A 15,563-nucleotide genomic window follows, 5' to 3' on the forward strand; every position below is an offset into this window, starting at 1 on the left:
ATAATCATATTTTAATTTAACTCATGAATGATTACAAAGCACATCCAGGAGACTGGAACATGGCTCCAAGACATCGTCAATCTATCTTTTATAGAATACTAGTTCATCATGGTAGGGGGATGCTGTGTTAAGCACATGTTTGGATTCAGAATTGGAGACATAAAGCCCTGCCACGTTCGGCACGAGGGTGCTGCCCATTGATGTACCATACTGTTGTAGGTATAGCGTGCCTTCATATTCAAAAAAGTTATCTTTAAGGACTAGTTCTGCACATTGTAGAATGAAGCTCCTCGGTGTTCTGTACGGCCAATCCGCTTGTTCCAGAGCGATCTGCATGACCTCCAAAGTGTCATCTTGGGGCAGGCTGGTATATAAGCTTTCAATATCCATACTGGCCATGATGGATGTGGTAGGATCAAATTGGATGTCTTTTATTTGTGCCAGTAGGTCTTTTGTATCTTTAAGATATGCAGGTGTTGCCTGCACCAGCAGTTGCAAGAAAAAATCACAAAAACGTGATAATGGTTCCAGTAAAGATCCGATACCAGAAACAATGGGGCGACCTTGTGGAAGGATTTTTTTCTTATGAATCTTCGGTATTATTGTGTAGAAATAGGGAATGTGTTTTTCTCCAGAAGTCAGGTACTGAGCTTCTTCTCTACTGATGTCGCCGTTTGCTTCCTCTTCCAAGACCAAAGTATCGATTTTGTGTTTTAGCCTGTCAGTCGGGTCTTGGTCAAGTTGTTTGTAATTTTTGTCATCCTCCAATAGTCGCAGGCACTCCTGGTGGTAGGCAGCTTTGTTCTGTAGGACAATGCCGCCTCCCTTCTGAGGTATGAGAGCTTCCATCCCAGAGCCCTACGCGAAAACCTCCCATATGGACAATACCTCAGACTCAGACGTAATTGTAGTGAAATCAGAGACTATAAAACTCAAGCGAATGCCCTAAAACAGAAACTCACCACGAGAGGGTACCCTATGAAGACAGTCCATAAGGCACAAAAACGGGCCAGAAATCAAAATAGGGAAGCTCTTTTGGAACCCACAGTCAAACAAGAAACTACCATCCCATTGACTTGTGTTACTACATATAACTCCATCTCTATCAAAGTGGCTAAGATCATCCAGGCCAATTGGAGGATACTGACCTCAGGGAAATTGCAGTGGGAAAAAAACACTATTCTCCTACAAAAGATCGCAAAATCTTCAAGACAGCCTGGTATCCACACGTCCAAGACAGAACCCGACCCGAGAAGCCACAGTGCTCAATTCATGGGGTATGCCAAATATCACGGGACATTACGCATGCGGTAATCCACCTGACCAAGACTACCAAAAATCTGAATCTCGAACAAGGAAAGATTTGGCACATCCGGAAACATACGAACTGCAATTCAGCAAATATAATTTACATGATCACATGCCCGTGCGGCCTCAGATATATTGGCATGACCTCCAGAAAGGTTAAAACAAGAATTTGCGAACACAGAAGCAACATTCGTTGCAAGCGTAACACTACTAAACTAACGGATCATTTTCTAACCACAGGACATACCACTAATGACATGACGTGGGTTGTCATAGAACAACTAGAGAGTAATAGACACAACCTACAAAATGTCCTATTTGAGAAAGAACAATGTTGGGTTTATAGACTCCGGACCCACGTTTCAGGGCTCAATGATGACGTACCGTGGAACTCAATACAAAGACATTAAACTAATATCAAGGCGGTCTCTTCGCCCTCTTAATTCAGACAACTGATCTGTTACCAGGTCTATCAATCTCTTTGCCTCCATAGTCTAGCCCTCCACCTAATTCTTAAATGTGAATTCTCTATTGTTAATTCTTATGGGTTCCCTTAGACACATAACTGGGTCCCTAATGCACCACTCCAGTTTTTAATCACATCGACCTTTACATTCTGTAGGACACTGGTATTATACTTACAGTGTTTACAATGCTTGCCATGCCTCTCATACCATCCAGACTGCCACCTAATCATACTGGGTTTACCATGTCTCCCATATCGAGCAGCCTGTTATTTTAACCGATAACACCTCTTTAGAGCGCCTACCCACGAGCGCCTTATCACGCACTATTGTCTTTCCCTGTGCTGATGATATTTTATTAATGTGCCACATGTAAAACGCTTTACAGTAAGTTTACAACTCTATACAGGGCGCCTGCGTCGATACATCGAGGCGCTGTCCTTCCCACCTAGGAGTTACATTAGAAGTTCCGTTACTCGCATTAACTGGCAACGCTTCTTTAGTTGCGTAAATACATCCCCCTGCAGCCATCACGCTGTTCAGGGTTAGCACTCTAGCCTTTCTAGACCACGTGACCCGCCACTACGATCACGTGACTTCACACATTTCCTGTTAGTACGAGCTCCCGGAACCGCTGAGCTGCCGGGTCCTGTGCTCCGTACTAGGTTTGATGGTTTCATTTGAGGAGACAAACGTGAGTAATGACAGCTTCCACTATTGATCGCATTAGGCAAGGCACCCCTGACGATTGGCCATCGTTGCTTAATACATGTGGGCGCCTTTTTCCTTAAGGCTTTGCAATTCCATTCACAGGGTCCCCCAATACTCCACACGTGAGTCAGGATCCATGTAGCTATTTACACGCAAAGACAACGTGAGCATTCTATTTTTTGTAATCTGTTGGTCTGTCTTGTAGTGTCTTTGCACATGTGCCACTGATTCCCAAACTTCTGATATCACGCGTTATGTTATTTTAACATTTTAACCATTTAGAGATACATCGCCACAGGATGTGCCATAGTATTATCTCTAAGCACCGTAAAACTTCACGTCAGTAACAGATAGAAGCCCACGTTGGCACATCGTAGCCACGCAAGGTCATTCTTTTCTAGTGTGCCCGTGCATACAGCACTCGTTTGAGTTTGTACATAGCAGGTACCTTCACTTGGTCATTTTTAACTCACCATAAGCACAATACTGTTTACATTATCAATGTTGGTAAGATATGCTTCGCATTGCTTCCTTTTCAGGTACTTCACAAATGGGATCAGTAAGTATACTGACCCACTACATACACAATGCGCTTTAGGGTGCGCGTTGATATATAAGACACACCGCCGTGGCTACTCTACTTTTTTGGCCAGGCTCACTATTGGTCCTGATGAAAGACTCACGACTAACGACGAAGGCTGAAACTAGTTGACCTACACCTTTTCTAGGATATTGAGGGGCATCACCTCCTCAAACATATCCGATTACAGTTTTTACCTATGCCATAGGTCCCTTCAATTAAAACTTTTAAAAGGGTATTTCCTATAGGCATTTTTAACATATAACTCACTTCACATAGCACTGTTCACTTGTACACAACAAATCCCGCTCCGCTGTAGACAGGCGTTGCAGCACAGCTGGTTCACACTCGGTGATCCAGCTGGGCCCCGATGATGAAGCATGCCACCTACTAGGTGGGTGGGTGAGGGGTTTCTAAATATCAAGAATGTGTTGTTTATCCCAAAGGGCATTTACCCTGACCAGTACCTGCCTGAGGTCTTGTCCTCGTTGTTCTATCGCACCCCTGAAATAAGCATGTGTGCACATGTGGTGCACAACATTCCCTAAGTGCATGCGTGTGCGCCAAATGGGACTTTGAAAAATGCAAAAAAGTGCTTTTTTCAAAGAAATCACAAATTACGACCAACCTGAAGTTGGTGGGTATTTGGGATTCCTTAAGCCAAAATTGCACAACTTAGGTGCTTCCAACATTGCATTTGAGGAATTGCATATTGGGATTCCTAAATGCATTCGCAAAATAATGACAATCAAATTTTGTGATTCCTTATTTTGCGAGTGGGTTTTTGTGTGCTACATTACACACTGCCTAAATTGCGATCGCAAATGCTGAAATTCTGTGAATTTCAGTGCTTACGATTGCAATTTGGCTTCCTAGATATGGCCCCTTTCCATAGAGGTCCAGTTCAACTCTGGTAACCACGACAGCGCTGGGATGCTCCTGGGTCGCCATGCGATATATAAAAGAACCTTTTCATTTCATTTCATGTTACCCTCCTGAAAAGTATCAATAAATACACAGTCCAAATAATCCTTAGATCAGGTTTATTGATATGCACCTTATCCATCAGCTGTCAGGCGGCAACTGCCACTCATAGAATCACAACACAAGAACATTCCACGGCCATGGAATGTACAATTAATAAACATGGAGATAATACTACACATCCTCTTTCTTATAAATAAGACAGAACTCAAATTGAAGAGAAATAGATAAAAATATGAGAATTGCACAGGAAGATAAAGTACAGCTTATAACATAATGAAATTTACACAGATAAAACATTTGGAATCCTTAACTTGTATAATCCTTAAGATATGTTGGAACCCTCTTAATACGTGAACTAAACCTCTGATGGGTTACCCTGGCTTCATCACAAATAACAGGATTCTTCACATTGGATTCATCAGAAACTGTGTAGTCCTTTACAAGAGCAACTCGATTTAAATTCCAAATCTTACCATTTTCCAATTTAACTGAGTTTTTAAAACATTTTATAACACGCAAAGGAGCAGAATATTTTGACCAAGCCAAGGCTCCCACAGGAGCTCTGACTTTAACTAAATCACCAACTTTAAATGTACCTTCTTTCACTCTTTTCCTTTCATCATAACAAGTTTTATTCCTCAACTGAACTTTCTCCTCTCTAGCCCTCCAATCACCAATCCCATTGTTTATCAAACCTTTACCCCAACACATCCAAGCAGGGCTCAAATTCGTATTCGGAATTCTTCCTTTAAATAATTCAAAAGGAGTTCTTTTAGTTGTCATCTGTGGAGAAAATCTATGAGCCAAAATACATTTTTGCAATTCCTCCCTCCAATCCAATGAATTTACCCTTGACAGTTGCACATTCTCCTTAATCACCCGGTTGAATCTTTCCACAGTTCCATTTGTTTCTGGATGATATACAGATGATCTTTTATGTTTTACACCACAGGAGTTTAAAAATTCAGACATCATGCTCGAACAAAACTGAGGACCATTATCTGATAAAAGAGATTTCGGAAGACCTTCTCTTCTAAAAATTTCTTTTAGAAAGGATATAACACAAGAAGAAGTCACCTCAGAAACAGAAGATACCTCCACCCACCTAGAATAAAGATCAATCAAGACTATCAGAAATGGGGTACGATGCTCACCAGCAAGGGGACCTACAATATCTATGGCAATATCTTCCCAAGGACTTGATGGAAGATTACGACAAACCATGGGAGTGGTGCGTGATATCAAAATTTTATCACTCACCCTACATTGCAAACATTCCCTAACCTCCCTTTCAATTTCCTGATCCATTCCTGGCCACCAAAATGAACATCTAATTCTCTCCTTAGTCTTAACAATCCCTAAGTGACCCTGATGCGCTTCTTCAACCAATCTTTTCCTCAAAGAACTAGGAGGAATTAACTTAGTTCCCCTCAAAAGGATACCATTCTCCACCGAAAGTTCATTTTCAACCATACGCCACACTTTACCAAACGAACTATACCAATTAACATTACCTTTGATTTTGGCAATTACACCTACAATTTCTGAATCCTTACCAATTTCCTCTAACCACTCCTCTTCAAGTATGGCACCCGAGGTAATCTCACATACATTTACATCATTATCACATGTCTCATCCTCAAGATCAACTCCCTGAACCTCATCCACCAATCGTGACAAACAATCAGCAAACACATTTTCAACTCCAGGAATATACTCAACACCAAAATTAAACTCCTGAAGACCAATTACCCATTTACGAATCCTAGATGAAACACAATCCAAACCTTTCAACATAAAAATCTCTCTCAAAGGCTTATGATCAGTGCAGACCATGAATTTCATACCCCATAGAAAATTCTTAAACTTCCTCAACGCCCAATAAATGGCTAGTGCCTCTTTCTCTATGACAGAGTAGTTCAACTCTGCACCCCTCAGACTCCTAGAAGCACAAGCAATGAGTTTCTCTTCTCCATTCCTCCTTTGTTTCAAAACAGCACCCACACCCTTAGAACTAGCATCAGTTACAACAAAAGTCTCTTCAAAAGGTACAAATGCTTGTAAATCCGGAGCATTAAACAAATCTTTCTTAATATCACAGAATTCATTTTCACATTCATCGGTCCACTTGAATTCCTTATTCTTACCTAATAGATTCCTCAAACTACCACTTTTCCCAGCCAAATTGTTTATGAACTTTCCGTAGTATTCAACCATTCCAAGAAATGAAACCACCTCCTCCTTACTTTTCGGGGATGACAACTTCTCAATAGTGTCAACCAAATCTCTTTTAGGAGCAATACCATCAGATGAGATATGATGTCCTAAATAATTCACCTCATTTACAGAGAACTTACATTTTTCATATTTCAAGGTTAAACCAGCATTTTCCAACCTTTTCAGGACCAACCTTAAAGTCTTATCATGTTCCAGTTGATTCACACCATATATCAATAAATCATCTTGATAACATTTCACACATTTAATCCCCTTCAGTATCCAATGCATGACCCGTTGAAAGACTGATGCAGCCGACACAAGGCCAAAAGGCATACGTTTATATTTGAATGCACCCATAGGCGTTATAAAAGCTGTAAGCTCTTGTGATTCCTGTGTCAATTCTATTTGATGATAAGCTTGTGTTAGATCAAGAGTTGTAAACACTTTAGAATCACCTAAAGTTGCTAACAGTTCATCAATATTAGGTAGGGGAAATTTATCCACCACTACTTCCTTGTTTAATGATCTTAAATCACAACAGAGTCTTATCTCACCATTGGGTTTGTCAGCGACAACCACAGGCGCCAACCATTCAGTCGCCTCTACTGAAGTAATAATATCCTGTTCTTGTAATTTTTTAAGTTCTTGTTCCACTTTTCCCTGAATTGCTATAGGAATTCTCCTAACCTTAGCAATCACAGGTACAGCTTCTTTTTTTATTTTTATAGAATGTTTATAACCTTTTAGACATCCTAATTCAGAACGAAAAAGTTTTGGAAATTCTTCCATAAATGCATTTGCCTTTGACTCCACCTCCTGAATCTGGACTTGAGGATCCGAGTTAGGATTCAAGACCACACCCAAAGCACGCTGATGAAGCCATCCTATCAAAGAATCTCCAACCTTTGAAACATAAATTTTACCCACAGTTATTCTTTTCCCAAATTCAATGGAAGCATCAAAATAACCCATCATAGTAATGGGTGCACCTCCATATCCACCTGGACACACATCCATTCTCCTCAGTTTGTTTTTGTTTTTAAAATACTTCTCATACATTTCCCTTGAAACGATGGTAATGCGGGCACAAGAGTCAAACTTCACCTCTATCTCTATGTCATCTATCTTTATCACACCAGTAGGATGATCCTGCTCATCTTTGACTTTTATCTGACAGATAACCTCCTTAACCTCTTTGTTAACTACCTTCCTATCCTTAGCTTTACAAAATTTAACAAAATGTCCCTTTTTACCACAACCATGACAAACAAAGTTCATGGCTGGACAAAACCTAGAATTTGCCTTATGCCCTAACTTTCCACATCTATAACAGGTAAAACCAGCTACATTAGTTTCCTCTTTACCCATCTCCTTTACGACAGGTTTCACCTCTTTAATTTGAGCTACATCAACCTTAACCTCTTCCACTTTCTCTTCAACCTTTCCTTTATCATTTTTTAATTCATTCACACATTTCAACATATGTTCCACCCTTTTTGCTATCCCAATTACCTCTTCTAAAGGAGGTTCATCTTTGAGCCACAACTCTTCTCTGATCTTATCCTCCCTACACTTCAAAACAAACTGATCTCTAATACGTTCTTCATTCACAGCACCATACTTGCAAGTAGAAGACAATTTTCTTAGAGCAGTAATATACTCTTCCACAGATTCATCCTTTCCCTGCTCACGTTTCCCAAAATGATATCTCTCCATAATGGTACTCATACGCGGTAAATAATGTTTATCTAATTGTAGTAAACACACCTCATACTCATCCAAACCCCTTTGTTCTTGTTGAGATAACTCCGGCAAATTTTCAAGCACCTCCTGCCCCTCCTCACCAAGACAATGTAAGAGTAAGGAATGTTTCCTTTCCGCACTTAAATTGGTACCACATACTTTTGCGTAATGCGCAAATATCTTCTTCCACTTACTCCATTTTACCTTTGGCTCTCCTGGATCACTTAAAAAAAATGGAGGAGTGGTCACATTCTGCATAATAAATACTAATGTTTACAACCACCACATGTACTGAATTAAATAAAATGTTCACTTTTTTTATAACAATTCCTTTTGGTTTGTGAATAGAGAATAATGCAGGATTTTATTTTTAAACCATCAAAGCGACCTTTTTATAAGTAATGAATTAATCTAAGAGCAACTAAAATTTCTATAATTTTACAAATAAATAAACCCAAAATTAATTCACTCTTCTTCCACTTTCTCCAAAACGAACTTAAAGGCTCTTTCAAATGAAAAACATCATAAATCTGAAATAAACTCTTTAAGCGTCACTTTCCTTTAGCACACGGAGATGTTTCCTGGCTCTTTCAAATGAAAAACGTCATAAATCTGAAATGATTCCAATTAACTTCACCTTCCTTTAGCACAGGAAGATATTTGTCAAATTACAACCTCTGCCGGTGATCTGTGTTGTTGCGCAGTCTAGAAACGACATGAGAAAGCGTGGTCAGACTGCTATGTCACACGCACGAACCTGTTGCCATGGGAGACATCCGCCAATACCCAGAGACTGGTTCACCTACGTCACCAGTCAACAAAACAACTTGAAAGGAAAGGATCTCCTCTTCAAAGAAAAAAAACGGTAACTGACAAATCTTTCCTCTGCCAGAATCACACGTTTTGCTTCCACTTTATTGCCGTTTAAATGCGCAAAACCCTTCCAAGGTCATCCTGTAACTCTCGAGCAGTTTCAATTATGGAAGACGAACAGATAAAAACGTTAAACACTCCTTCCCATAATGTATATTAAATTCACTGCCGCTGGGGAATATATATAAACTCCCTTTTTAAATACACTGCCGCTGGGGAAGTGAAGATCGAGTTGCAGGAACACTCTGTTCTATTTAAAAACAGAGTTTCTTTTTTTTAAAAAAATAATTACACGAAGGGTTTTCCTTTCAAAATACAGCAAAGTACTTAGCTTGACGTTAAGGTGCTTCTTTCATCTTCTTTCATCCCGTCCTCGTCGCCAGTGAAAAGTATCAATAAATACACAGTCCAAATAATCCTTAGATCAGGTTTATTGATATGCACCTTATCCATCAGCTGTCAGGCGGCAACTGCCACTCATAGAATCACAACACAAGAACATTCCACGGCCATGGAATGTACAATTAATAAACATGGAGATAATACTACACCTCCCACTGCCCTGTATTACAGGAGGTATATGTTTTAATATTGTCGGGATATTCCCAACTCTGAGTAACAGGAAGTATGTGGTTTTGATAAATTGTTCCACTGGATGAATAAAGGGTTTGTTTATTCCTTGGCTCTGGTTCCAGGATGGTGGGATGCAGAGAGTCAAGGCCTGCAGGCAGCAGGAGAGATGGCGGCATTGACGGACTGCGCTGCTATTGGTTGATGGTTGTCATGGACACGTCCCACGGACTCATGGGAGTTGTAGTGTGGCAGTGTCATTTAAACTTCCTTTTAACTTTCAAACTGCCGTGAATAAAAAGTGAATAACTTTGTGCACAATCCTCGCCTCCGCGTTCATAACAGAAGTACAAGTTTCCTTCACTGTAACGAGGACATGCCTCATGTCCGCGGCAGCAAGAGAGCTGAGAGTCGAGGCAGAGCGGAAGTTACGCGCCTCAAACGGCACCGCGACCTTTGCCCGCGGGTTCCTTTTCCGGGAATGCTCCAATGGCCGGGCTCTTCCTGGTGATCAGTGTCTGCGCTCCGCGCATGCGCACTGTGCCCCTCTCTGACCTTTATGCCTCTTCCTTGTGTCCGGTGTCAGCTACTGAGCCCCGAGAGAGAAGCGCCGCAGGTGAGGAGGGGAGGGAGGGGTTCGATGTGCGGGCCTCGACGCCATAGAGCTGGGGAGGGTGCGGGGGCCCTGGAGGGGGCGGCCGCGAGAAGCGGGAGAGGCAGCAGGGCAACAGGGAAAACCGAGCCCAGTCTCTGGCCCGAGCCCGGTGCCTGGCTCGGCTCCTCGAGCGAAAATGAACCTCTCTTCGTCTCTCTCCCCCCTTAAATTGCCTCTGTTCAATAGAAGGTAATGAGGGGAAAATACATTCTCCTTAATATTATTTATAGATCTTCCTCTTTTAAAATGTTGCCATGGAGTCATTAGTCAACTACTTTTATTATTTTATTTATTTATGCATTTTTATATAGCGCGGACTTTACCCGAGGGCGTCAGAGCGCTTCACATTAGGAACAGAAATGAAACATAATGAGAAACATTATAAAAGAGCAGATTACAAAAGCATACGTTACATTACATAAGGTAATAGTGACAATTGTGAGCAAACAAAAACATGAGGTAGTAAAAATTGTGAGCAACCAAAAATACATGAGGTAGTAAAGGTAATAATGACAATCGTGAGCAAACAAAATACTTGAGGTAGTAAAAATTGTGAGCAACCAAAAATACATGAGGTAGTCAAAAGTGCATAAGAGGAAAAGTGACAAGTGTGCAGTTAAAAGAGAAAACAGAGTATAATTTGAGGTATAATACTGCAATAAGTGCTACGATGGAAGACCCGTGCCACGTCAGCCCTGTATGTGGACCAGGTCGATATCAGGCAACATTCAGGTCCATGAAATCAATGACAGACTGTTATACAGGGGCATCCTGAACTCACGTCTTTGAAGACACTTTAATCCATAATTATGGAGTAAAGGGAGCTTTGGTGAATTTAAATATGTGCCTAAGATCACACAATTTTAGCTGGGAAGCTGCGATTTGTCCAGTATTTCTGGTTTCAACGTGTAAAAATCGGCCACTAAGTGAGTATTTATTCGTATTTCCTTTTTAATGTTAAGGAGTTGTTTTTTTACCTTTTCTGCACTTACCCGAAGTTATTCAAGTACTTTACCCTCCACTAGTTACTTTTTACACAAGGTCACATTCATTTATTTCAGATTAAAGTATTTGCCCGGAGTCACGGGATGTCGAGCTGATGCCAAGAGTCGCACCTGGTTCCCAAGTTTCAAAGTCACGTTCAGAGTAGAGCAAGAATGGCAGCAGAAACCGGCTCCCTGTGGGCCTGAGGTTCCAACAGAACCTCGAGCCGACCCGAGCCAGAGCCGGGCTCGGGCTCACAGTGGACGCCCACCTCCGTGTTTAACTTGAAACAGTGACAGCTGCTGAAGAGTACAGCAGATGTATAGCAGATACTTGTGAGTCCAAACCTCTGCCTAATCCTTAATTTATGTGTGGGTCAAGTGGTGTTTGCATGTTCAACACGACTATAACTTATTTGTGTGAACTGTCAAGTTTCTGACAAAACCTCTAGAATGTGTTTAACAATGACAACTATTGTGACAGGTAGAGCAGTATCCATTACACTTTTTATCCTGGAACATTAATATTTATTTACTTTCAGTACATCTCCGTCACAATCATAAAGTGCTTATTCTATTGTTTTTGCCAAAATAATGCTGTACAGGAAGAACATCGGCCAAGATATGGGCAAGTGGACAGGTTGCTGATGATAGTAGAGGGAGACATCCTTTGAAACCTGGATTCTCCATTTGATTCAGTTGTGTGATTCTAGACAAAATCCACTCTGTGATTCTCAGCGGGTGCCCAGAAGTGAGAGTTCATTTGAGCATAGAGCATGTGCAAGAAGGAATCTCCATTAGGACACTTTAGAAAACTGTTAGTATTTGTTTTACACGTTAATTTACCAAACTAAATTATTTCCTATATTCTGAGAGAGATAGAGACACTGCTTTCTGCACACTAGTCCTATATAACCTTTATTTTGGCATTGTTTCGGCGTGTCAAATGCCAGTACAGAGTTTTAAGTGGTTCATATCTGGGGGTGGGAAATAATTTGACAAGTGTTACTTCGATATTGAAATTAAAGATATCAATTTATCATAGCTCCTTTAACGTTATTATAGATCTATTATCCTGTCAACAATGCTCCTCGTACTTTTCTAAATTTGCAAGGAAGCAATTATTCCCCATGAGTCTCATGGGTTACTGTCAAGTCAAGTCAAGTCAAAATGTATGTTTATTATGACCGTAGTCTTTAAACAAAACAGTGAGCATAACACAATAAGGGGTGTATACAATAAATACCTATACTTATTTTAGAATGATATTCTTTTAAAATCAGTTCTATATTTCATTTCCAAGGGTACAAATTCCACTTATAAAACACTAAACACCAATTAAAATTATGATACCTAAAAACATGCTATAAAAGTTTAAAACCTATTCATATTTCTTAACGTCGTGCAAATTTCAGACAATAAAAATTCATACAGTACTACATTTTTCCTTGGGTCTCAGTGCACTCTGGGCCACCTTTAAGTATTTCCCTAGGGCAATTACAATGTCGATGTAGGGTAATTCTGTTAGGAGGCTGGCTGCCTGCATCCTTGTTTTTATTCCATATTTTAGGAAAACCGGGCGCAGCCATAGTTTTCTCTGCTCTAGGAGAAACAGGCAGTCCAACAGAATATGCGGCCAGTCTCCCTTGGTTCTCAGCTTGCACTTGCAGTAGCCTTCATGATCTAACATTTTAGCTTTGGGCTCTTTGTTTATTAGCCACGGGTTAATCCCGATTCGACACCTCAGGATCTCTTGCCTGAGCCCGCGGTTAGGAAGTCTATCAAGGTAGGGGAACCAGTTTTCATTTGACCAAGCATTTAACATATGCGCCACAGATTTTTTATTTGTTAGGTAGCCTATATCAATCTCTTTAGAAACTTCCTTCCCCCTTTGCTTCAGATCCCCTTTAGTACCGAGGGCCCGAAGCGAATCTTGGTCCCAATCGATCTCCAAAGATTTGCAGATTCCTTTCAGTTTGTCTCTACAGCCTTTTGCCCATTTTAGCTCGCTTCTCATTATTTCATTGCGACACCAATATGCTACTTTTTGGTTTTCGGGCTTTTCCAATCTCTTCCAAAATCTAATCACAGCCATCTGGGATTGTATTTTCCAGGATTTTGTGGCTATTTCTAACCTGATGGCTTGTATCATTGAAGATTGAGGAAGAGATAAGAGTCTTTTTAGGCAATTCCCCTCTAACATGTCCCAAGATCCCTTACCGCTCAAATAAAGGATCTCAGCGCCATATAAAACTTGAGATGGTATCATTGCTTCAAAAGCTCTCAGCATAGGTCGGTGTGACATCTCTCCATATACCCCATTAAACCTTTTTAAACCACATATGGAAGAGAGTGCCTTAGCTTTTTGGGTATCCAGGTGGGAGTTCCAGTTTAAAACTCTATTGAACCACAGACCCAGATATCGATATTCATTGACAGTCTCCAGTTTGAGATCACCTATATACCATTTAAATTTGCTTATCTTTTTCCCGAAGCATAGGGTTTTGGTTTTGTCTAGATTGATTGTTAATAATTTATTGGCACAGTATGTATTGAAGGCATTGAGCTTCCTTTGTAGGCCCCTCTCGGTCTGGTCTACTATCACCAGATCGTCTGCATACAGTAGGCAGGGTATTTTATTGCCATCCATTTTAGGGCTGGCACTGCCCTCCACCTCAAGATGTGCCGGAAGATCAGACAGGAAGATCGAAAAGAGCTGTGGGGCCAACACACAGCCTTGTCTTAGTCCATTTGCTATGGGTATTTTTAGTGTTAAAGAACCCGCCTTATCCTTAATTACTTGACCCCAGTTTTCCCTGTGGAGTTCTTTTATTATAGTGAGTAGATCCTTAGGGATCTTCAACCTCTCTAATAACTCCCATAGGCAGGCCCTATCCACCGAATCAAAGGCTGCTCTGAAGTCGACAAAACAGCAGCATAACTTGCCGTTCTGTTCCGTCGACTTCATCGCCATCGCCCATAGCGCAAATCCGTGGTCTATTGTAGAGTGGCCTGCTCTAAATCCACCCTGTTCTGTGGGTATTATTTGAAACTCTTCTACCCATGCTTCCAGTTGTTTCAGCACAATTTTAGAGAACACTTTCTCGCCTATATCTAGCAGATTAATTAGCCGGTAGTTTTGTGGCTCCTCTTTGCTCCCTTTCTTGTGTATTGGCCTAATTATGGCCCCCTTCCAGGTTGGTGGCATTACCCCTTCTTTTAGGACAACCTGGAACATCATGGCTAGGAATCTTGCCCACCATTTTACATCAGATTTTAATATTATCGCGGGGAGATTGTCCGGCCCTGCTGCCCGAGTTAGCTTGAGTTCTCTTATTGTGAGCTCAACGTAATCTTCTTTGAATTGATGTAATAGGTCATCCGAGATTTCTTGCCGTAAATTAGACTCCACCTCCACTCTAGGGGTTCTTACCCCGTACAGATCCCTTATGTACCCTTCCCATGCAGCCTCACTCACTACACAATTCAAATCTCCGTCTGAAGTACCTGCTGCAGACTTTACTAGACTCCAGAATTGCCTTAGGTTTTTATTCTCTATGGTTTCTAGTAATTCTAACCAGCATTTTTCTTTATATTCTCTTTTTGCGTTGGTTACCAATTTCTTAAGATCTTTTTTCAGCCTAACTAACTGGTCCTTTCTTTCTAATGTAAAATTCTTTTTTTGTCTTCTTTGTATTGCACGTATCTCCTTTTTCTTGTTTTGGCACACCACAGAGAACCCCTTGCATCGATTTGTATGTTTACCCATTGTGGGATGGTTCCCTTTTAGTTTTAGCTTTAAGCATTGGACCACCTCTTCTAATTTCCCTATAAACCATTCCAATTTTTTATTCTCACAGTTGTCTGGTGCTATTTTTAGTTGCATGGACTTCAATTTTTCCATGTATTCCTCAGTGAGGCGTGTCGTCACCCGTTTGGGATACTCGACCTCCTGTGTGATTACCCTTTCTCTCACTAGATCCCTTCCTCCTGCTAATGTTATATGCAGGAGTTTGTGATCGCTCACTTCTTTTTGTTCTAACCTAAAATCCCTAATCAGGTTGAAGCTCCAGGCCTGCAGGAATATATAATCAATGGGGCAATTCTGTTGCCCCTGAATGAATGTCTTTCCTGCTGGTGAGTCTGTCTCTACTCTCCCATTTACGCAGTGAAAACCCCTACCTCCTAGGGTGTGTACTAGACCTAGATCTTGTTTCGAGATTTCCCCGATTGGGAACTTAGCCGGGTTTATCCCATACACCTCTAACTGTTCCCTATTCCATAGGTCTGCTTTTTTTGGATTCAGTTTATGGTTAAAATCCCCCATTATTAGTATTGTCTCTACGGGAAATTTTTCTTGGGTACTGTCTACATCCTCTTTAAAATTCTTCATTTCCCTTTCATACTCCTCCCTGATATCCCACTGCATATATACATTCATTAAAATCATCATTTTATGTTTCTGTTCC

At 40.9% G+C, this 15,563-nt stretch overlaps 1 protein-coding gene across 1 annotated transcript in view; it reads left to right on the forward strand.

Annotated features, from left to right (window-relative positions):
- Positions 1 to 11,369: 11,369 nt before the first annotated feature.
- The window catches only part of LOC147667603 (uncharacterized), a 215,969-nt gene continuing 211,775 nt past the window's right edge, over positions 11,370 to 15,563 (forward strand). The window contains exon 1 of the mRNA XM_086948792.1: positions 11,370 to 11,430. The gene's annotated coding sequence lies outside the window, so the exon portion shown is untranslated. The remainder of the gene's footprint in view (positions 11,431 to 15,563) is intronic.

Source organism: Lissotriton vulgaris, unplaced genomic scaffold (assembly GCF_964263255.1).
Source record: "Lissotriton vulgaris unplaced genomic scaffold, aLisVul1.2 SCAFFOLD_2859, whole genome shotgun sequence".
Classification (NCBI taxonomy): Eukaryota; Metazoa; Chordata; class Amphibia; order Caudata; family Salamandridae; genus Lissotriton; species Lissotriton vulgaris.